At 38.0% G+C, this 24,499-nt stretch overlaps 1 long non-coding RNA gene across 1 annotated transcript in view; it reads left to right on the top strand.

Annotated features, from left to right (window-relative positions):
• Positions 1–8,081: 8,081 nt before the first annotated feature.
• LOC127017529 (uncharacterized) overlaps positions 8,082–24,499 on the top strand; it is a 64,835-nt gene continuing 48,417 nt past the window's right edge. The window contains exon 1 of the long non-coding RNA XR_007766611.1: positions 8,082–8,484. This is a non-coding gene — a long non-coding RNA (uncharacterized LOC127017529). The remainder of the gene's footprint in view (positions 8,485–24,499) is intronic.

Genomic DNA, 24,499 nt, shown 5'->3' on the forward strand with positions numbered 1-24,499 from the left:
CACTATGATGCTATTGGTAATACCGGTATCAAAACACAGATATTTTTTTTAGAATATTTAGCTGAGAGTTCTTCGTCTTTCCTTCTATCCCCTTCTAAATGTCTCTTACATTTTTTACACAAACCTGTTTATTCCATAGTTTTAATCTGTGGAGTTTAATACCTCTTTTACTTTACGTCAGCATCTAGAGATATATTTTTCACATACAGAAGCTAGGATATGTAAAAAAAGAACAACAAAAACTAACCCTCCAACTGTATTCCATTCTTTTTCTGACTGGTTAAAAGCACAACAGTAGGAGTTAGCTGGCTGATAAGAGGAGCACCTGGCAATCATTAAGGAATTTTTTTTTTTTTGAGGGTTTCATAAAGTTAAAGGGTTTTTTTAGATTAAAGTTTTTGCTTAGAGAAGTCTTTAATTTCCCTCTTCAAAATCAAATCAAAATTCAAAGGGAAATAAATAAACAGTTAAAAACATACTCTTAAAAACTGATTTTTAGAACTTCTAATTTTGCTACAGGTGCATCTATAAATGGGAAAAAATCATTTCAAAGGACTGATGTTTAAATATAAGTAGACTTGTGGAGGTAGTGTGATAAGTAGGCTTGTTGTCTGCGTGTCAGACTGCCTTATGTTGTGTACTGTAGAAACTGCCTCATACAGCCTTACTCTTTTTTGCTAGAACAGCTTGCTTGCTTTGTTGTGCTGTTTTGTGTGCTTATTTATGTGTGTAGCCTGGTTTCGGCTGGGACAGAGTTAACTCTCTTCTTAGTAGCTGGTACAGTGCTGTGTTTTGGATTTAGTGTTAGAATAATGTTGATAGCACGCTGATGTTTTAGTTGTTACTAAGTAGCGCTTATCTTAAGCCAAGGATTTTTCAGTTTCCCATGCTCTGCCAGCAAGCAGGTGTGCAAGAAGCTGGGAGGGAGCATGGCCAGGACAGCTGACCCCAACTAGCCAAAGGGATATTCCATACCATAGAGTGTCATGCCCAGTATATACACAGGGGGGAGTTGGCTGGGAGGCGTGGATTGCTGCTCGGGCATCGGTCAGCGGGTGGTGAGCAATTGCATTGTGCATCACTTGTCTTTTCTTGGGTTTTATTTCTCTCTTTCTTTGTTATATTCCTTTTCATTACTATAATTATTGTATTTCATTATTATTAATATTGTTAGTATTGTATTTTACTTTAGTTATTAAACTGTTCTTATCTCAACCCATGAGTTTTACCTTTCTTTCCCCAATTCTCCTCCCCATCCCACTGGGAGTGGGGAGCGGCTGCGTGGTGTTTAGATCCTGGCTGGGGTTAAACTATGACAATGTCTCAGTACTTTTCTGTTTATCATAGACTTGCTATTTAGCTTTCAGTTTGGTAGTTGAATATTCATACAGCTCTTGGTATTTGGGATTAGAGATACAGTGTAATGGTAATGCTAAGTATGCATTTTTGCTTGTACTAATTGCTTTTTCAAAAAACATATTCAGCAAACTTCTAAATTTGAAGGTGTCTCAGCTAGATCTCTTATTAAGAATTTTCACATATTTTACTATTTTTTAACTTGTTTTCTGGTGATAATTCTTTAAATTGAGACTATCCTGGAAAATTTTAGTGGCCGTTTACTGATCATGTTTTTCAACCCAAACAGCAATTCCAACTTGGTTCCATGAAATTTCAGTTGTTTGTTTGTTTGTCCTGTGGGGAATCGTTGTGTGACGTTACACATATACTCACCAGCGCTTTGATGTCACTATTAATGTGGGTCCTGCATAAGCTTTCTCTAGCTCTCCTGTTTGATTTGACTGTTCCAAGGTGCCTTTGTCTATTTGTTTCGGTATTTTCCTTATCATCATTATTACACCTACAGTTCGTGGACTTTTCAAGAGCAGTACTGAGATCCCTGAATGCTCATTTTTACTAGAAATATAAGTAGAGAGCATTGATCTTTTCCCTCTATTTTATAGTGTCATTACTTCTTAGTTTTCATATTTAGTGGTGGTTGTCTTCAGATCACCCCAGATGCTTAAAGCTATAGCGTGTGATGCTTTTGTCAGGGTCATGTACATTTATTGCTTGTTTGAGGGTAGTGGACGTGAATACTTCAAGTTTGATAATATACCCTTGAGAATGTGCTTCCCATTACCAAATAGTAATCTACTTTCTTCAACTTGTAGCCCATATTAAGCAAAGGACTATAGAGGTAAATAATAGCATAGCATCTGTTATCTAGGAAATATAGTCTAAATTGACGTGACAAAAGTGACTTGACCAAGGCTACAGAATATATCTATGGCAGAGCAAGGCTTGCATCTGCTTCACTGTCTTGGTGACAGCATTGTATTTTTTTTCTCTCAACAGTTTGTGAGATTGTAATCTTAGATTCTTCACATCAACTGAACTTTTATTTCATGAATCCTATCTCTAGTACCAACTCGTTGTATGATGTAAATCAAGGGAGAGGATGAAGCACATTCAGAGACAGATGAATAGACTTGTGTATAAAGTGCTTTTTTATGTGTCTAAGCAAACACATAGGATAGTCACATCTCTTCACCAAATGAGGCAAATACAAAGATAATTTGATTAAACTGTTAAACCCCAGGTATTCCTAATATGACCTAAAACCAGTATGAAATCATGTTTTATCAGATCCTTGCCTATGAAAAAGGTTAGAATTACTGTTTCTTTGTCAGTGTTGCTATTTAACTGCTAACTGTTTTTTTAAATACTTTCAGAACACATACTCATACCTGCCAAACAAACACTGCTGTACAACATTTAGGATTATTTCCTCACATTGACTTGGAGGATTATAACTTTCCATTGCAAAGAAGCAACTCCATTTTTGCTTGTAATTTTTTAGAAATGCTGTCAGCAATTGCATTTTCTTTAGCTCTGAGATACTGTTGTTAACGTTATCTAATACTGTTAACAAAATAAAAGACAGTATTCCTCTCCATTTTTAAGTGGTGACCAAAATACTGTTAAAAACTGAAATTGTAAATTTTTTGGGAAACACACATTATGCCCTAATAGCATTGCAGAAAACTGGCAACTCAGAACATCCTTTCCTCTGGAAACTGAGTGTTCTGAGCCTACAGTATAAAACAGAAGATCATCTGATGCTGTTTCGGGGAGGGCGGGGGGACGGGACACACACACATGAAATCAAGTCACTCGGAGCTCCTCTGGTCAAACAGAAGTAACCTTCATTCCTGTTTAGTAACCATGAGCGAAAAGCAGAAGTCTTGCAGGAGAATCATAAGCAACTGTTCAACACAGCTAAAGAGTTTCCTCAGACAAGTGAAGTGAGAACAGACACAGAAGTCAAAAATAATTTACAGAATGATTTTAGGATTGACTAAAATACTGAGCAGCTTGTCACTGGAAAAGACACTTGAGGAAGGTTTACGCTACTGCAGGTTAGGAAGAATACAGAATGGTTGTAACAGATAGCTAAAGGGATTCTATGATTTTAAGTTTTGGGTTTTTTTTTTTAAGTAATCTGGATATTAAGTCAGTTACTTTATTTTTATATGATTATTTTTAATATGATATTTAATAGAGTTTTATTTGGGCAGGAAGAAAAAAAGCAGCATGAAAGGGAAGCAGAAAATATATGTTCATAGTGTTACCTTTATAGGAATAGTGGAGATGCCACACTTCCAGTATACTCTCTCCCTTTCTGTGTAATACAAACTTACGCAGAACTGTACCACAGGTAAGACTAGTAGAAACATAGCTGAAGTTTGTATGGTTCCCCAAAGCAGAAACTTTAAAAGTCTTTCAGGACTCCCCTAAGGTGGCTGGTGGAAGATCCTACACCTGTGAGTACCTCTCCAGTGAACTGCTGTGATCAGGCCAACTGGGCCTTGGGGCTGCTCCCTCATGAGCAGTCCTGGTAAACTGGTGCTACTAAACCAGGCGTTCTGTCATACCTGTGTGTGGATATTTGTTAAGCGTTGTATTAGGAGTTTCAAGTGGAATATTTTAGATACTTGTGATAAGATACATGTCCCTGCCAAAGCTGAATTGGATGCTGGGGAGGGATATGGGGATGTTCTCCCACACAGATTATGTACTAAACATACACACATTCCCATCTGTCACTCAGTATTCCAGTTTCTATTTTTTCTTCAGCAGTCTCTGAAGATGTAGTACTTGAGGGTGTGTGGCTGGCAGATGGAGGTATCAACGTAGAGGATACAGAGAGGGATGTGTGCTTCATGAGAGACAAACAAATGTATGTAAGAGCTATCCTTTGATTGCAGAGGAATTTGAGGGCTGCAGGAATAACCTGAGTTCAAGAGTCTAGATGAGTATTCATAGTGTTTTGCCTAAGGATTGTCTAAGCCTATCATCTGTGGTGGTTAAAGACAGTAAAGGCAAAGGGGAAAGATGTGACTGCTGTTTGCAGGAGATGGTACTCAAACTATCACTGGTATTATCTGGTATGGTCTCAGTGCTAACATCTGAATAGAAAGCAAGTTTTATGTAGAATTGGCTACGTGTAAGAGTTTGGAAACAGTATAGAGAACCCTATGGCCACTGAGGCAGCCAGACACCTATCCCATTAATTCTCACTTTTTGTGTGAGTCTAGGTTGTATCAGGTGCTGTTAAGTCTCAGGAGTGGAGGTAAAAGTCCTTAAAAGCTTTCTATTGTAAATAGGAGCATTTTGGCTTAGACGTGTTAAGTGTCACTGAAGGTAAATTACCCTGAATTAGCCACAGATACTGTCAGGCAACATGTAGAAAGTTTGGTCTAAAACCATTCCAGAGCATATTGGTTACTTAAATACCTAAACCTGCATATTTTTGGTCAGACTGACACCAAAAAACATGCTGTGAGGAAACTATTACTAGAAAATGCACAGATAAGACACATGTAAAATTTGAGTTTGCCTCCAGTGTTAATTACCAATAAAGAACTAGACTTTGATTAGGAAGATTTAGTAAATTATTATTAATGCTACATGTTGAAGGTTATATTGGTAATTAATTTGACAAATAGGACATATTTCTTGCCACTTGTTTGCAATGTGTTATCAGTAAGCGTAATGATCTTTGATTCCAAACCAACTGAAAATCATTTTCTGACCATATAAAACAGTAACTACTTAATTTTTCTAATCTTATTCTCTCTTTGATAATGACTTTTATGGAAGGATGCATTTCATCATCTGGATAGTGGCTCTAAGTAAAGTTTCCTTCTTGAATCAGACTTAGAATTAAAGCAAAGGATTATAAAAATAAGTTTTTGACTTCTTGTAAGCTTTCCATATCATGTGAATTCATTGCAGCAGTACATTAACCTTTCCTTCATCCAGAATGCAGTAACTCAGCATATCCAATTTTTTGCAGAAATGGCAATTTATCCAAACTTTGTTAGATCTGAACATTTAGCAGTTAAAGATAGATAACATATCTGAATGCTTTAGGAATCTTTTACTCTTTCCTTATGTTCATTCTGTCCAAGCTATTAATATTATCTAAATGTAGAAAGAAGTTTATCTTAAAAGACTTTTTTTCTTTCCATTCTAGTAGATAATTCCTAGATCTCTCATGCATCAAAGTAAAATGGTCAATTATTGTAAAAAATGGAGGATAAAGAGTAAGCAAGGATTATTAAAAAAACGTGTTCAATGTCAAATATTTAATAACAGAAGAACTTTTAGTTATTGGGAATTCTCATTCTTTTCTGGTGTTGGTCAGTGTTTTCAAAATCATGCATATTTTACTTAAAAAAAAAAATCTTGAATTTCAAGTCTGTTTTCTTTTAGTATGGGTTGTGACCCTGCCCTAATGCGTTAATATTTCCAGTGAAGCAAGCAGATTTCATGTAATAACTTCACCCTCATAAAGAGCAATTTTAGCAAAGGTGATGTAGGGAATGTGCAAATTTGAATTTGGTTGTTTGAGACAAACAGGGATTTGATTTGATTGTGCTGGCATTCAAGATCACTGCGGTACGTGCTGCAGAGAAGTTGGAGCTGACTGTGTCAAGCTGGCATTGCACTACAGTTAATGCTCATGAGAGCAGGAGTTGTGAGCACAGGCACAGCACATCACTAACATGTTAACACTATTCTGTACAGATGTACCAGTCAGCACTAGCCTGACCTCTCTGCACTACCACGTGCACTGCAGACATACACTCAGTTTTGATTTGCTTTTTCAAAGTGAATTCCTAGTGGCTTTGGGTTACAAAGAGACTTCAAGAAATTGTGACAGACAGACATCTAAATCTGGAATAACAGCTTGAAAAGCTGTGACCTGCTTGTCCTTTTAATTTCAGAGTGCTGCTAGCTCAGCTCTAGTGACGAAGTCAGTACAGTGTAGTATCATTCCTTACAAAAGAAAATCATGTATGAAGGAATCACATGCTTGCATGATGCTTGATTCTGGAACAATAGAGGCCTCACAATAGCCTTACCACTGACCCAGCTCAGACAAATCCTGACTGTGAGGTGAGGTTAGATGGAAGAGAGCTGATTTATTTAACACTCCCATTCAGGCTAGTATCGGTGATGCTCCTGTATCAAGATGTATCACAGAAGTATTTCACATATAAAATGCTCTGTACAAGCATGCAGGAGAACTAACAAAACTGGAACCAGGGAGACTATGAGCAGCTATTATACAAGAAATTCGTCCAGATGATACTCATAATTGTAGTAGTGTAAATGCCTGATCTATGTAATAGAAGTTTGGCAGAAAAGGTGATGGGTGTAGCAGTTTGAGAGAAATACTAACAATACAAGCAGGTTCGATTTCAAAGATTAGAAATGTGTGGGCAAGACAGGAATTAGCAAGAATCTTTAGTCTTTGGTGATTAAGACAGCTTTCTCAAGAGATCCTTTCAGCCTCTCCAAATGACTTCCTCACCAAAGGGGGCAGAGGGTGTGTCTTATGAATTAGCTCAACAAGAAGTTACAGTGTTGATGCAGGAATATTGAGTGAAAATCTGTAGATGACTTGTGAAGAAGGTCAAGCTAAATATCTAGCCATCCATTTTTGGCATTCGAGTGTCCTATGTGAAACTAGTCATAGCTGTTAAGGCTTGGTTACAGACTGGATCATATCCAGTGAAATTTCAGTAAGCTAAGTAGAGTATGGTTATAAACTGTGTTGTAGAAGCCACAGCAGTACAGTATGGCTTGGGACTGAGAATTGTAGAGCTTGATCACTGTAATATAGCTTCTTAATCATGAATACTGTGGGGGTTTTATTGAGTTATTAGAAACAACAATGAAAAGCCAAGCTGTTTTAATAAATACACATCATATAAACCGCTGTGAGATTGAGATAGTTATTACTCATTTGCTATAGTTAGAGGAAATCATGTTGTGATGCTTAGCAAACTGCTATACCTAGAATTCTGCAGTCTTGTCGTGAGTACTATGCAATATGGTAGCATAGCCTGTGAAAAACAAAGCTCATAGTAACAACACATGACTTAAAGTTCTTTAGATCCTAGCTGACATATTTTTTAATTTTTTTTCTAGGAAAATTTGTTGGATTGAAATTTCTCAGTGAGTTGCTGACTGTTTTCAGTATTCATCCGTAACTCAACAACATGAGAGTTTGTAGTATGTGAAAATGTGTTCCATCAGAGTTATCAATAAACAAACTCTGAACAGACAGTTAAAGGCTTCTTCAGAGAATCCTGTGAGCCATGTCCTCTACCTGTAAAAATAGTCTGGCTCCACTGAAGTTGCTCCAGTTTACCTCAGCACCTGACTGTCTCTTGAGTATCACTTGGCTGCAAGGGAAGAGAAGTCACTCTTTCCAGACCTGATGATAGCCCACCTGCAGTAAACAAAAGTTCCTCCACTTCGTCTACAGACACAAGTGCCTTCTGAGTTGTTTCATATCACTTCTGAATATTAGAAATGAATACTGAAACAAAACAAAAACAAGCCAACATTGTTATTTATTGTAGTACTGACTTTTTGAAAGCAAATGGCTGCTTAGCAGTATTTGAGATATCAGTTATTTTTCTGCATATTGCAAAACCTGTAGCACCTGAGATACCACCATGGGTAGCAGCCAGTCATGAAATACCTGTGAAAGGACAGGCAGTCTCGCTACCCCCAAAGCCTGATGTGGCCTCCTCACCTCTTCCACCTGTGCCTGAGTAGCAAACAAGAACCAGCTGTGTAACATGCACAGCCCACCCAGCAGCAGGTGAGGGGCTGTCCTGGAGAACTTTTAGAGAAATTGTGATAGAAACAGAGAACGAACAAAGCATACTTGGCACAGAGAACAGGAAGAGGACCAGGGAAAGCACTGAAGTAGGCTCTGCCTTTGAAAGGCTGGTGTAGAGCAGGATGGAGAGCCATGAGCACAGCGCTTCAAACTGCTGCTTGGACTGCCTGTAGCAGAAGTCACTCACAGTAAGGAAAAGGAAGGAGCAGCCCCTGTTGCAAATACAGGTATTCTGGACTGGGACCTGGAGCAGCAGGTGTAAGCCTATGGAAAACAAGGTAAGAGAACCAGAAATAAAATGATGCAAACATAGGGGCACAAGAACATGGAGTAGCCCAAAATTTTTTTTAACTTTTGTGAGGACGTGTTTGAAAGTTCCTGTGAGATATGTGGGAGATGCTCCTTTACAGGTGTAGTACTATTCCTGATGAGAGAGAAACAAGTCGGAGCAGTAGAAACAGTTCTGTTACCATAATTATTTACAGTAAGGATTTTTGCTGATAAAAATGGAAGGCACGTATCATGCCTCATTACACATCTGACTTGACAGGGCTAGCAAAAATGTAAAATACTGTTTTAGCTTTAGTAACTGTTGCCACCTGGCAAAGGATGGCCAGCAACCCTGCAATCTTCTAGGGTAAGCTCATTGTGAGTCAGAATGTGGAAATCTCTCATTTCTGCTGCACTGAGCAGAAATACCCAACAACAGAGAGTTTGAGACGTTGTTTGTCTACACAGGACACTTGTATTTTGAACCAAATGAATATGGCCATAGTTACCTGCATGTGGTTTCTTCTGTCCCCTCCAGCTGGGGCTATTCATCTTATTCACCTCTTGAAAGAGTCTGCCCCACAAGTGCTCCTAATATTAGTGCAGCACCAGTCACTTCTGTACAGCTCTGCCTGCAGAAAATATTCCCCCTTAAACTGTCTTGCATTTGCTCTCTGAAAGCCACATTCTGTTGGAGAAAGATTGGAACTTTGAGTACAGCTTTCATCACTAAAACTATGCCTCTATCAAGGGTTTCTGCTGGCACAAAGTGCACCTTTGTTACAGACTTTTGGCACCCCACCAAAATGCAAGTCTGTATAAGAGAAGGGGGGATGGAGCCAGAAGGTTATGTAACATACAGCAATACTACATATCACCTCATGTTCTACTGTGTGCTTATGTCTGTATGTCCAACACATACCACTTGCTTTTCCTTTCACACATGCAAGGCCTAGGCTTGCAGATGGATATCTGAGAGACTCAGAAGAATGGGTAAAACTATGAAAACAGATTCATGGATTAGTAGTTAGACTTCACAAGGTGTGTGGATTGAAATAGTAAGTCACAGAGTTGTGTTCAAGTAATACTTCAATCAGAAGCATGTCTTTACTTTCAAATAACTATTTCTGCTGTCAAAAACTACTGCTGTGTGTATACATATACACAGTGTCTTGTCAAACTTCAAATTTTCTAGTATTTTCTTTGTCTTTTTGATGTTTTAGGTATAGGTAGTTTGAAATTGTTATGTTTCTAAAACTGCCACTTAATGTAGAGCTCAAAGGCTAACCAGAATTATCTTAGACTCTATTATGGGCACAATACAATTTAAAGTAATTTTCATATAGGTTAGCTCAATAAAAATGACTGTAACACTTTAAAAAGAAATGCATGTTCCACAATAACTCCTTATTTCTGTCAGGAGTTAGTTATATCAGCCAGATAAGGTAAAGCAAGCACTTTTGGAGACTTTATCATAGTTTATATGGCTTTGTTGCATATGACAGCTACTAAAATTTCCCAGGCTCATAATTAATAATGCTGGCACTGAGAAAGATGGAGAGAATTGATCAGGGGAGAGAGCATTTTACTATATTGAAACCAAGTAAGACTGGTAAGGAGAAAGGCTACTTGAGGAAGAGTCATTATAAAAAAAAAATGAGGCAGCATGGAGACATTTTCATATTTTTCTCAATTAAAATAAAACTAGAAGATGACAGCTGAGAATTGACCCATTAGAGCTAAGAAAAAGACTTGTCCCAGGAATGACTAGGGGGGGAAAAAGGGGGAGGTAAAAGTCTTAACAGCTTAGAATCAGTAAGTTAATATCTTATAAAAACTTTTTTTCATAGCCTTAATTGCTGTTGTGGGATTCAATCAAGACTTCTTGCCACAAAGTGTTTTGTAATTTTATTTATGATGCCCTCAGCCTCTTTTTTACCACCTGTAAAAGATACATGAAAAGTTTTACTGATTTGTCTAAATTTAAGAGGCAACAGGACATCATAATTTTGTAACTTGGTAATAATGGGGGGGGCGTCCTTTATTGTAGAGAAGAGGATTATTGGTTTAGTTTTTTTTAAAAGAAACGTTTCATTAACAGTCTGCCTTCATAGACATTGTATTCCATCCGACTTTCTAGATCAGTGTTGAGAAAGCTTAGTTCTATTTTAAGCTAGAATTTCTAAAATACTGATTACTAGTACAACTGTGCTAGATTTTCAGATATATTTTGTTCTTCAAGCTAACATAACAGTGTCTACAGTTGCTTCAATAGTTAGGGAAACAGAGCAATCATCTGAAATATTAACAGGATACCATTTGTCACAGTGTGCCATATCAGAATTCTTTCTTACTTTCTTTTGTACTTGGCAAGACTACTAGAAAGTTTCTTTTACTGTCTTTCATCAGTAGATTACTAATATACAATAAAGAGTGTTTAGTCCCTATCTAAAGATACCCATATATTGGGGGAAGGTTGCATTTCTTTTCAAACTATTTTACTGTAGAGAAAAAGATGCCTGTGATCAAACATAGGCTATATAGCAACCACAGAACACGTTATTCCCTTTCCTCTTTCTACTGCAATTAAATCCAAGAACAAACCAAATTACAGAGTGAGAGGCAAATTTCATGTCAGGGTAATAAGCAAGGATGTATAATACCGAAGTAGAACAGAAGCTTCTCCGATTTTTCAGATTTTTACTTGTCTTTGTTTTTCAAAAGTAGAGTAGGAGCTGGAAAATAGACTCTTCTTTTGTAGTATTTTTATCAGTGTTAAAGTACTCCAGTTGGTTGCTGGTTCATAGAAAGAACTCCTTCAGCTTGGTCAGCCCAACTTAGGAGTCAATAATGAGTAGGAAAGAGGGGGAAAAGAAGGGCAAAATCTCTTTAAAGCATTATATCAAAGTTACCTTGCCTTTGAACTCACTCTGCTGGGATGGGATGAGAAGCAGTAGATGCTAAGGCTGGTGTCCTGGTTTCGGCTGGGACAGAGTTAACTCTCTTCTTAGTAGCTGGTACAGTGCTGTGTTTTGGATTTAGTGTGAGAATGATGTTGATAACACTCTGAAGTTTTAGTTGTTGCTAAGTAGCGCTTATCTGAAGCCAAGGACTTTTCAGTTTCCCATGCTCTGCCAGCAAGGAGGTGTGCAAGAAGCTGGGAGGGAGCAGAGCCGGGGCAGCTGACCCCAACTAGCCAAAGGGATATTCCAATCCATGGAATGTCATGCCCGGTATATAAAGTGGGGGGAGTTGGCCGGGAGGGGTGGATCACAGCTCGGGAACTAACTGGGCATCAGTCAGCGGGTGGTGAGCAATTGCATTGTGCATCACTGGTGGTTTTCTTCCCCCCCTTCCTTTTTTTTTGTTATATTCCTTTTCATGACTATTATTATTATATTTCATTATTACTATTGTTAGTATTATATTTTACTTTAGTTATTAAACTGTTCTTATCTCAACCCACGAGTTTTACTTTTTTTTCTTTGCTTTCCTCCTCCTCACCCCACTGGGAGGGGGAAGGGGGAAGCGGCTGCGTGGTGCTGAGTTGCTGACTGGGGTTAAACCACGACAGCTGGACACTGCAAATGATGTTAGCAGTAGCCAGGGATGGGGAATCAACTTTCCAGCTAAATACTTTCTTCCTAATAGTCAAAAGTATTCAGCTGATGAATAGTAACAACCTTCACACTTCTACCAAATTACTAATTAAATCCCCACCACACCCATAATTAATACAAAATTGCAGTCCAGAATCAGATGGATTCTATTAGTGCCTTCTAAATTACATCTAACAAAGAAAATACCCAGTATATTAAAACAGCATTTACTGTACCTACCACTTAGTCATTTTGTTATTAAGTTTTATTCTCAGTCTTTCCTGCTCTCATCTGTTTTCTTATGTATTCCTAGAATCCGGTTGCTTAAAGCTGAACTTTGAAAGCTTTAAAGTATTCATGGTGTATTTGGTTTATTCCATAAGTTTAGCCACATGGCAATTTTAATTTCAGCTCATAGTACTGAAGACAAGCACATTATAATTTGAGGGAGCAAATGTTTTCAGTGTTGTTTCAGTTATTTTTAATCTGTCGGATTCAGGGACTTCCTCATGGTTCCTGAATGAGAGAAATTTGAAGATACTGGCCTGTCACTATGGTTCCTGCCAAAAAGGCAGATGGAAAACTCAAGAGTTGTAGTAGCTGCAGTGATGAGGAGAGACAGTTGAGAAGAACAGGCAACCTTGGAATGAATAGTGAATGTTCATTTTTTAGACACCAGTACTTCTCTCGTTTCTAGATAAAAATAGTTGTATCTGCTGTGGTCATGTTTTCTCCTCAAAGGTTATAGTTGTGATAAGTAGAACCCTGAGTTTGTTAATCAAATCTTGCTTGTATAAGACATGTGGAAAGTTTTGTTGGTTTTTTTTTTTTTCGCTGATGTATACCCACAAACATTGTGGGAAAATCGCTTGCAAGTGTTGAAACATTCCTTAGTTATCCAAAGACATGTGGGGGTCTGCTTGCAAGTATTGAAACATTCCTTAGTTATCTAAAGACATGTGGGGGTAGGGACAGCCAAATATTCGGTAGAAGAAACAACTGAGTAACGGATAAAAGAAAAGGCGATTTCACAAGAACATGAGCGGGACCTAAGTCACCTAGAAGGCAGCTGAGGAAGACTTCGGCCTTCATCTCAGCAACCCCCAGGAGGCAGATTACGACCACCTAGCAACTGCCGGCGCAGGCACACACACAACGCAAACGATACCAGCCAGCACGGAAGCAGGGACTAGAGACTGGATAAGTAAGGGAACCCTTCTCCATTTTGCGCGCGCCGTTGGTAGAGTGGAAACTCCCCGGCCGCCCAGCGCTGTTTTGCTTACTGCTGCTTGCTCAAATAAATTGATTTAAATAATCGGACTGGTTCCATTTCAATTATTGGACCACAAACTTATAACAATAGTCACTCTTGTCTGTATATTTTATTGCTAAAGTGCTTAACAACAAACAAGGCACTGGAGTTACAAATGGAAGACAATGAGTAGTCTCCCCTTGAAAAGTATAAGGTTAGCTGTTAATCATAGAATGGTTTGGGTTGGAAGGGACCTTTAAAGGTCATCTAGTCCAACCCCACTGCAGTGAGCAGGGACATCTTCAACTAGATCAGGTTGCTCAGAGCCCCGTCCAACCTGACCTTGAATGTTTCCAGGGATGGGGCATCTACCATCTCTCTGGGCAACCTGTTCCAGTGTTTCAGGTATCAATACAGGCTGGGGGATGAAGAGATTGAGAAGGACTTGGGTGTACTGGTGGATCAAAAGCTGGACATGAGCTGGCGATGTGTGCTTGCAGCCCAGAATGCTAACTGTATCCTGGGCTGCATCAAAAGAAGCATGGCCAGCAGGTCGAGGGAGGTCATTCTGAGACCCCACCTGGAGTACTGCGTCCAGCTCTGGAGTCCTCAGCACAGGGAGGACATGGACCTGTTGGAGCGAGTCCAGAGGAGGGCCACAAAAATGATCAGAGGGCTGGAGCACCTCTCCTGTGAGGACAGGCTGAGAGAGTTGTGTTGTTCAGCCTCGAGAAGAGACGGCTCCAGGGAGATCTTATTATGTGGGCAACTACATTTTGACCTGATTCTTTTACATGTCACACTAAAGTCAGTGCAGTTACTGATACAATTTTAGGAATAATGTCTTTTTCTGTCTCTTTAAATTTCTCTTCCTGTTTAATTTTGATTTTGAAAATTGTATTTTTTATGGGTTTTGGAAAAGATGGAAGTAGAAGGCATATTAGCTTCAGCAAGAGATACATAGAGGCACTATAGGTGGGGGTGGGTGTAACAAGATGTAGATTATTTCTGTGGGTACACAGCGCACTTCAGGGAAAATATTTTTTTGGCTCCCCATTAACACCAATTATTAAAATTACACACTTTTATTATGAAATGTATTTGGCTTGCAAATGCCGTGAGTAGGGTTTGGTTTTTTTTTTTGAATAAGCAGTTAAGTGATTTGAAACCATTTGTATGGTATATATGAGTAAGAGGGAGTAGCTTATATATGTATTTGCAAGGCTGCTAGTGAGCGTGTAAAACTTATTTTCAGACCAGTCTGTTCTGAATTCATCAGTTGTTTGTTGGGGATTTAATTATGTAGGAGAACATTTCAAATGGAAATACAATGCCAATCTTTATTGAGGCCTTTTGAAACGTTTTTTGTAAATCTATTTTCAGTTAAGGGATGTGTTACTCTGTAAAACTGGCAAATTCACTATCGTTGAAGCTTAACAGATATTTTAAACTTGGCTAGGAACAGTATCTTTTACTGATGTGCATTGTTAAAGAACTCATTACACAGGCATATCTCTGGCATTATGAATTCAAGGAAGTTGCCCTTCCAGCAAAGCTTTTTCCACACCATCAGCACAGTCTCTGTGACACTCCATATTACAGATAGCTGCTGACATAGATGAGAGCTTTGCCTTAAACAGCCTAAGAAGCACAGTTTTCTGTTCTGTACTTGAGGAAGTGGCTAGTATGCTCTTGTCTCACTTGTGTTTTAGAAAATTGCACCAAGACTTCAATGCGGTTTGTTATTTTGCATGGAGGTGGCTCAAAGTTTTCCCACTAAATGATAGAAGAAACACTGAAGGACTTGCATCCTGTGTTTGGTCTGAATCCCTCTTTAAATCAAAGCTCCCAAATACACTAAGGAATGCAAATAGGCAGCTAGATCAAACAAATCATTAACAACTGTCTTATAATTAGAAAAATGGGTGAATTCTATGATAAGCAACTCGGGTTTATTCATATTTAATCTTTCTGAAAGCAATCTGAAAAATAAAATCACCGGAGTAATGGGTCAAAAGTTAGTTATAAATGCATCAAATAATCAGGGCTTCTAATGAAGGAAGGGTTACTCCAAAGGGCTGTGAAAGCAATTACTATGCTAGGGTTATAGCATGTGACCAGCGATGGTCTGTGCTGGCACTGGGGGCTGTGGGATAATTTAAATCACTGACACAGTGGTGGCTCATTTCCCTGAAGTACTAGAAAGTGAATTGCATATTCCTTTCTTTGGCTTCCTGAGTTACATAGTCAAGGGGCATATACTAAGATAACTCAATGGTAATTTGATGGAGATGCATGAAACCAAATGGAGAGAGTAAACTGGGATCAGTTGTTCATCCTCTTATTTCAGTACAAGAACGAGGTGGATCAAGTGAAGGTGGTAAGAGCCAGTTTAAAAACAAAGGGAAGGGCAGGGTTCACTATGCAACAAGTAGCTGAGCTGTTGGAACCCCCCAGCAAAGAAGTTGTGGATGCTAAAAGTTTGGATGAATTCAAGAAATGAGTTAATGGAAGAGATGTCTGTGAAGGGATGCTAAATTTATAGAAACATCATCCAAGTCAGAAAGTCCCTAGGCCAAAAATAGTTGACAGTTAGAAGAGTTCTACTTTAAAAGCTGAACGAGTTAGAAAAGTTTTACCTTAAAAGTGCTCATTGCCACTCTTGGAGGTAGGATATTGGCTCTCATGACCTCTGTCTGATATATAGTACAGCTTTTCTGATGTTAAAATTTTATTTTCAGTTTGCAGCTTGTGCTGTCAGAGGAGTTTGGGTCACTTCTGTAGCCCAGCTTATGTAAGATTTATTATAAAAGCAAGTCCCTTAGGGGCCCCAGGGCTTGAAATACCTGCCCAAGAAGAAGGAGGGAACTCACTATGATGTTTTTTTAAACAGATGTGTTCTGATCTGGCTTATTTTCTAACCATGATTTGTTGGCATCTTGCAGCCTCACCCGCTCAACTGACCTGCTAAAATACATACTGAATTTCTGTCAAACTGTATGAACTTGGAATATTTTGTCAGCAGTCTAGAATTTACAGCATCTTTACACAGTTAAGTGGAAATTAGAATCTGGTTGTGCAGTTTTGCTTGTTGCTTTCATTGCTTTATTTCCTCCCCTCTCCGCTTTTTTAAGAGAGTAAGATAATCAGTTTATGAGACCAGCAAGTTATTCATAAGTGCTATGAAACCCAACAGATCTGAGTTTTCTTTGTTTCGAGAGTCACCTTGTTTTGGTTCGTGTCTTAATAAAAACTACCTTTAGAAGTTGGAAGGCTTTGGTGGTGTAAGCGTGCTCACTTTCCTGGTGCATATTTATTTTAGAGGGTAAGCATTCAGGTGAGGGGCTTTGTCTTAAGTGCCTATACAGAGCATTTCCTGCTTTTACATTGGGGGTTGTATACATATTCAAGAATATAGCTTGTTCTCTATAGAGGATGTTGGAGTGCTTTATGTAAAGGTTAATGAAGTCCTTCTCCCAACACATCTGAGAGTTGACATTAGCCCTATTTTTAAGTTCTGAACCGGAGGACATGTAGGTTAAACAGCTCGCACAAAGTCGCACATTAATTCTGTGGCAGATCTAGGAGATTTGGGCTCCCAAGATAACTACAAAGCTTTACTTTCAGTGCAGAGCAGCTTGTACGTAAACGTTCGTGAATGCAGTTAATACTTACCTAAAACTGTTTTGATTAAAAATAGTAGATTTCCCAGTTAAATACTCCAAATGAGCCTATAGGGATAAGGTTGCTTAAGCTCCAGAATAAAAAATATTTTTTTGTGTACCTATTTTTATTTTAAAATTAATGCTATGAAGGAGAAAACATAGATGCTTTCCATCCACTCTAGTTTACTATCACAGAACACTGTATATATGGGGCGCTGAAGGGCTTGAAGTCCTATAAGTTCAGTTGTTCATTGGCCTAACAATCCTGAGAAGCTAGGGCTTAGATTCTGCTTTTATTTGAAGAAGCAAATTTAACTTTGGGAACAAACTGTCTCAGGTAGATTATTTACATAAGCTCTATGCCTCTTATAGGCAACTCTTGCACATCTGGTTGAATGAGTCCAAGGTTTATGGTAATGTCTGGATATCTAGACATAGGAAGAGAAAGGTTAGGAAATCTGCACTTTTCCATAATGACTGCAATCAGTAAATACACAGTGTATGCTTGTGCATGGATAAGTGGATAGGCATAGGTCATTTTCCTCACTGAGGAACAAATGTTCTTCTACTTTTGGTTCCCAGGGAAACCAGCAGGAACATATGGATTCATCCTATGCATACCCTACATTCAGGCTCAAAGAGCCACAGGATCCAGAGCACAGGAATAATATCTGTCTGCTGTCCCTAGATGTTCAAAATCATAATCCCCTGGGCAAAAGATCGGATGTCTATAACTTCTCTTAGTAACTAAAAAACTATCTGAGTGAGAGAGGTCCACCCTTTGGGAATCAAGCTTTGGTCATTTTGTTATTGTTGTTTACACTGCCAAAAAATGCCTCTGTGTGTAGAGATGGATTTGATTAGGAATTCATTCTGATTTTGCAAAATATGATCAGCTGAAAAAACTAAGATGGGGGAAGAGGGGGGGGGGGGAGTGTTGGCTCATTCCAGACCCACTGTTCCAGAATGCAGGATTCTGGTACCTGGAGAACGTGTACCAGTGCAAACTTATAAGGACTTTAGGCAGCAACACTGTAAGTGGTAGCTGAGCAAGTGTTCTAGGGGTTTACATTTTGGATTTAAGCACCTAAGTAATAATTAAGCCATATTTGCATGCCTAAATTCTCTACCAGATGGACTTTATATGTGATATGACTAAAGCTAGCTTAACATTGAGGAGTAGCAAAGAAAAGTATTGAAGAACTTGACTCAATCCAAATGCAACCATAGAATAGATGATTTTGTGGAGATATTTTAAACAACTGCTGAGAGTAAATTGAAAGCCCAAGCCATCAAAAATACTGAACTGCCCCAGGCAGAAGTGAGAAAGTTGAACATTTTTGTGGGTAAGACTTGGATTTTTGCTGATGTCTGATAAGTCCATAAGAGAGGAGACGCAGCTTCTGCTTGTGTCATGGGAAGACGTTTGCTGGTTTTCTTTGCTGTTTTCTTAACAGCTACAGCTCTTTCAGAGTTCAGTGAAGCATTCCAGCCCTAATGGAATTGCAACTTGGTGCTGAAATCTCTCATGAGAAAGTCTTTGAGTCTCATGGTCCCCTTCTGCTTCCTCTAGGGTGAGATGAAGGTGGCTTCTTTGGTGGCTGTTGACTCTGCTAGATGAGCTAGAGATTCAAGTCATAACAGCTCACCTTCTTTACCTGTTCTTTTTCTAGTATCCCCAGTTCATTTCCCAAACTATCACTGAATTGAATTGAAGTAAAAAACCTCTTCAACTCACTGTATCCCTAAACCTTACACCATCTGAGTTTCAAAAAAATCAATTCCCATAGTATGTTTGGTGGTGCTTTCCATTTCCATCTCTATAGGATAAAGCCATTTTGGGAGAGGCTTAACCCCTTTGTTTCCATGGCAGAAAGGCCATTAAGTTAACTAGACTCAGAGGCTGTTGCACTGAATAGGAGGACTATATTAAGCCTTTTCTGCAAAAGTCAAGCTGCATCCATGACCTAAACATTCTTCAGGAGAATACAGGCAACCTTAGAGCGTCTCTGATGAATGTCTTTATTCCCAAGACTTGTCTGAAGTTTTGTACACCCCTTTGCTAAGTAGTATGCTTTGTGGAAACTACCAGGCCTGATACAGCTCTCTGAAAGGTGTATTACCAGTTACTGTTCTTCTAGGAAATCTTCATGTTTGTAATCTGCACAGGTTAGGTTTATACTGGTAACAGTCACCCAGGTGTGCATGTGAATAATCACTGCAAAAAAAGAGATAGATTACTTTGACTTACCCTGACATTTTTTGAGAATTCCTATCCCTACATGCATATTTTTAGTCCTGGTGTCTGTCTTTTTTGCCTTGGAGTTCTACCAGGATATAATTTGGGGTCTGGTATTGAGCTCCACTCATACGAGAGTGCACTTGTGATGATAAGATATGCACACTGTTCAGACACTGCTAGGGCTAAAATGTCTCTAGCTTGTTTTGCTTGCACCCACCTATGGCATGAATGTATTGACAAACTGCATCCCAAAGAATCTCTTGATATTTTTGATTGCTATGAAACTCTTAGTTGGCATTTTTATTTTCATTCTAGCAACTGCCACTTAGAAGACATATCATGTCTACTGTATCCTTGGGGGATTGTTACATGGAAATATATAAATATGAAGATAAGGGTCATTGGTCTCATTAGAATAATTTTTCTTTAAATATATAAAATTTCTGAATTCTCAGAAGCAGGATGTTTCAGTGAGAGAGATGAAGGCAAATTTATTTTAAAAGAATACGTAAAAAATATGAACAGTTCATACGGTTTGTTACTATCACACATTTTTCCCTCATTCATTCTAAAATCTAATAAAATCATTCTTCTCTCTTTACTCAGTTTTGTTGCTTTTTCATTTATAAAACTTTTTTTTTTTTTAAATTCCTCCTGATATTTGCTCTTTTCTCTCACACCTGCCTTGTCACATTTGTTCATTTTAATTTTAGGGGATGAAGAAGCTCTTTTTATTTTTTTGCTTTCTTATCAGATTAGCTTCTTAGATTGTTGCTGCAGGATAGTTAAGGAATGTGTCTTTCATCTGAAACAATGGGCAGATTGCATCAATTCCAGGTTGAGGGAGAAAGGAAGTTGCACATGCATATTGCACATAAATTTCTTGTAGCGTAAAATCTCTTTGCTTGTATACTTCTTGTTTTAGATATTTTCTGTGTTATTACTTTGATACAGCTGTACTTCCTAGAATGTAATCAGGATCTACTAGAGCTTCACTCCCCATCCATGATTCGCTCATGTTGTTGAATGTCTTGCATTCAACAGATAATAAAAGCATTCTTAAAAAGTGTTGCAATTTCATAACCTTCTCTGTGCTGACTTCTTCACTTATCTACTTGCCTCTGGTCCCAAATCAAGAATATGTTTAAAATTACTAGTATGAGAGGAGGCCCACAGAATTTGATGAGTCTTAACAAACTTGAATCTAGGTAATTGCTTAAATACATTCCTGAATGCAGAACTAACAAAATAAAAGGACTGTATTAATAGATCATTAAGAAGCAATTAGCCTGGTTTTTTTTCTTCTGACCTTGAGACCTGTGATTGTGATAGCATGTGTTATTAATTCCTTATAGTTTATCTTGAGACTCTTCCTATAATGTGCTCTTCTCATATTCCATTCAAATATGATATTGAAGGTATGCTGAAAAATGTTTTCATGATATACATACTATAATTCATAAGAAGCTGTAATGCTAGGAGAGGTGCCTAACTTTGGCATAGTTTATAGGCAAATTCCTGGCATACATTCTACTTTGTTACACTGGTGTATAAAAAAGGATAACTAATTTTGCTTCACTGGAGCTGTTCCAAATACTGATGGAAATGAGGTTAGAACTTATTTGCGCAGTTATAAATAAATTGAATAGCCATGCTAAGTGCAAAGAATGGCTAAAACGTAGCCAAATTAGTACTCTAATAGAAAGTTGTCCATAAACATTAACAAGAATTCCTTCAATATGTCCATAGTACAGTTGGGATTCTGCTTGCTCCAAATACCTGACACAATTCTGATACAGCTGAACATAATGAAGGAAAAACAACCTTGGAAGTACCACTTGTAATGGAGGAAATATGAACTGCTTTGGACCCACTTATGACCACTATAAAACACTATTGATTTAATTGAATTAAATGTTATTTAGGACTTTGGTGGGTAAGTCGAAGTCATAGAAACAGATTTCCTATAATGCAGTTATAAATTGATGTATATATTATATGTATAAATTTTAAATATATATGGATGCATAAAGAATTTATACATGCATTAGTGAATATTTTTATATGGGATATATCCAGTCAAAGAGAAAAATACTCTGTTCTGTGGGTTTGAAAGAAAACCTATGCATTGCAATTCTTTGGTTGGTTTCTTTTACAAAGACTCGCACTCTGACATGGTTAAACACACAAGCCTCTCTAACTTTGTTGTCTTCTATATTTATATTCATGTGGAAAGTGATTCTTTTGTTACATTGATATGTTCAAATTTAAGTGTGAGGCAGAATGGCTGTCTAGCGCTGTCACTGGAAGGAAACTTTAATTAAATCATTTAACTGAGCTTTACAGTTAAAGGCAAATATAGTATGTTATGGGCAAATATAGTATGTTATATAGTATGTTATATATGGCAAATATAGTATGTTTAACATCATAAAATTCATCTTTCCAATGAAATAATAGTTTTTAACTAATCATTCTCGGACAACTTGTGGGATACTTAAAAATTCAAAGGGTCATAAAATGTCAAGATCTAAAAAGTCAAATGAGATTCAGTCCTAGCTGTAAGAGTGAGATTAGTTGAAGCTGAGTGTAGGCTTTAGGATTTAACTACTCTTAGAAAACTCCCAATATCATTAAGCTGTTTCGTTGCATATACTATTTTCTGTATTTTAAAACTGGTATTTGTCGATGTAAAGTTTACCAATATGATGAAGAACCAACAGGAAAAAGCTAGCTAAAAGATAAAACCAAAAGCAGTGCCTGTAAAAGAGTGCATCAGCAGAAAATTGGCAGAGAATTTTCCTGTCTGCACTGGCTTACTGGGTCTGCCAAGAAGCAAACTGCATTAACCCAAATAGGCCTCCATGCTGGCATCGCTTTCCTGCTGGGGGGGTCTGTGACAGCACAGATACCTCTGCACAGCATTGAAGCCGTGTAATCAGGTCAACTGGATGACCAGGTTATGTTGGTTTTTATATCTGATTAAGAAGATTAAAGAAGAAGAGATACTTCTTATTTAAGACCTTAGAATTTTGTGAGGCTTCTATGTGCACTTCTATTTGAGGAATTTTCTTATCCATATGAATTCTCCTTAGCATTATGTCATGATAAACCAGTTGTTTCCACACTTGTTTCTCTTTGCCAGTCTTTTTACTTGCTTGATTTGCACTTAAATCCAGTATCTATATCCAATCTATATCTTTTATCCCTGCTCTTCTTGGTCTTCCTCTCTTCTAGCTCTTTTCAATATATTCTTGAATGGTTATCTTCTTTGGGCTGTTGCTTTTTTTCCCCTCCTGATCACATGACCATATTTTGTAATTTCCTTTGTTAATCATATTGACAGGGTCTTTTGTCATACCACTCTTTGTTAACATCTAGTTATAAGATTGTTGCTGAAACTGTAGTTACACCAGCTCTGAAATCTGGGGTGGTGTACTACCTCCGCCCCCCAAATCTGTGTCTGCTATTTTTCTGTAAAACAAGCAACATTCAAAATGCAATCTCTGAAGCACCTCTTTTTCTCAACCTCTCACCCTTCTCTCATACGTATATGTTGCTTTTTAGCAAGCTATTGTCTTCAAAAAGCATGGATTTCTGTTTTTCATGCTGACCCCTATTTTTTTCCAGATCATTGGTACATTTGTCCTTTTTTGGTCCTTCAAGTATTATTTTCGTGGGAATTATTTTGGTCAGTAATTGAGCCTAGATATAAAAACTCTTCAACCCACTGATGTTCTTTCTCCTCCATTAGAACCATAGAATGATCTCTTCTTTACTTAGAGAGATTAACTGAGAATCTACACTCCTAGTATATATGCTATGTTGACACATTCTGTGGATCCTCAGACCAGCTGGTAATGGATGTTATACAGTCTGCATACCTAAAGTCACAGACCTCCTCTCAAATTTTTTAATGCTTTCCTCTGTGCCGTCTCTGCTAGAATGCTGGATAGGATGATACAATTCACCTTTTCCTGTATACCTTTATTGTTTGAGAGCTGCTCTTACATTATTCTCACTTCTTGTACAGCAAATTTATGATTGTGGTAAGTTTTACACAGTAGCTTGTCTAAGTGTGATAGAAAACCCATTTCAAGCATCAGCAGCCATAACCGATCATTACCCACTGAGTCAAATGCTTTAGTGAAGTCAACAAACAAGAGAGATGGTTACTAAAATATTTGAACATGACTGATCATGGTCTTGAGGTTTGTCCCTTATGCCTCTTCCAAGTGTATGTCATACCAATTCACATTGATATTCTGAGTTGTTTTTTTGATCTTTGAATCCTTTCCAGAATAATGACCTTGCTTCCATGCAGTATCAATGAGATTGATTTGTAGTTGTATGTTTCTTCCAGTGCTCTTTCTTAGGTCCTGGAATGTACATTGATCTTTTCCAAGAATCTGGCTGCCCTCCAGTTTCCCATAGCTTCATGAGTACAGAAAGCAACTTTTCTACTGCCTCTCTTCAAGAAGCTTTATTGGTGCATCATCCTGTCTTTGAACTCTTCCATTCTTCATTCTTTTAGCAGCATGTGCTGCTTTAGACTATAATGGTGGTCATTCTGTTTTACCTGCTCAATCGATATCATTCATCTGTTCTTTATCCTTTCATAGTTTCTGACAGTATTCTTTCTGTCTGCAATTACTTGCTTTTGTTCCACATGGATTCTGTCACCTTTGACTGAGTACCTGTGATGGGAGCTTTAAGCAGCACTGTTGCGACAGTGCTACAAATATCTTGAGTCAGCTGTTATGCCATCTTCTGATTTTTTGGTACACCTTTTGATCTCCTCATTGCAGTTTTTAAAAATTATTATTGAATTTGTATAAATTATTCTCTGCTTATATTATTTTTTTCCTCCCCTAAATAATGTGTAGTAGCTTATCTAGGAACCCTCTTTCCTAGTGATATTCTATTTCACATATTTCAAGAACATTAGTAATATTTGCTTTTCTAAAATTTGGTCTTTATGTGTGGGTCTTGCTCTTCTTTCAGTTTCAACAGTGCTTAAAAACAGGTTTTAGTATCTGCAGTATGTGTTCTGTTACATACACAAAGTTGAAACTCAACAAATCAAGGCCTTCTCTTCCTTTTACCTTCTAACTCTCAAGTACAGCTGATGAATCACAAACTGTACCAGAATAAATTCTCCTTTGGTACTGTAGTGATCTCCATCTGACTGACCATGTGCAGGTGTCCCTCTGATTTCCTGACTGTAGATTTGGCAATGTCAGGGTATACGTTTTGCTTGAACAG

Source organism: Gymnogyps californianus, chromosome 6 (genome assembly GCF_018139145.2).
Source record: "Gymnogyps californianus isolate 813 chromosome 6, ASM1813914v2, whole genome shotgun sequence".
NCBI lineage: Eukaryota > Metazoa > Chordata > Aves > Accipitriformes > Cathartidae > Gymnogyps > Gymnogyps californianus.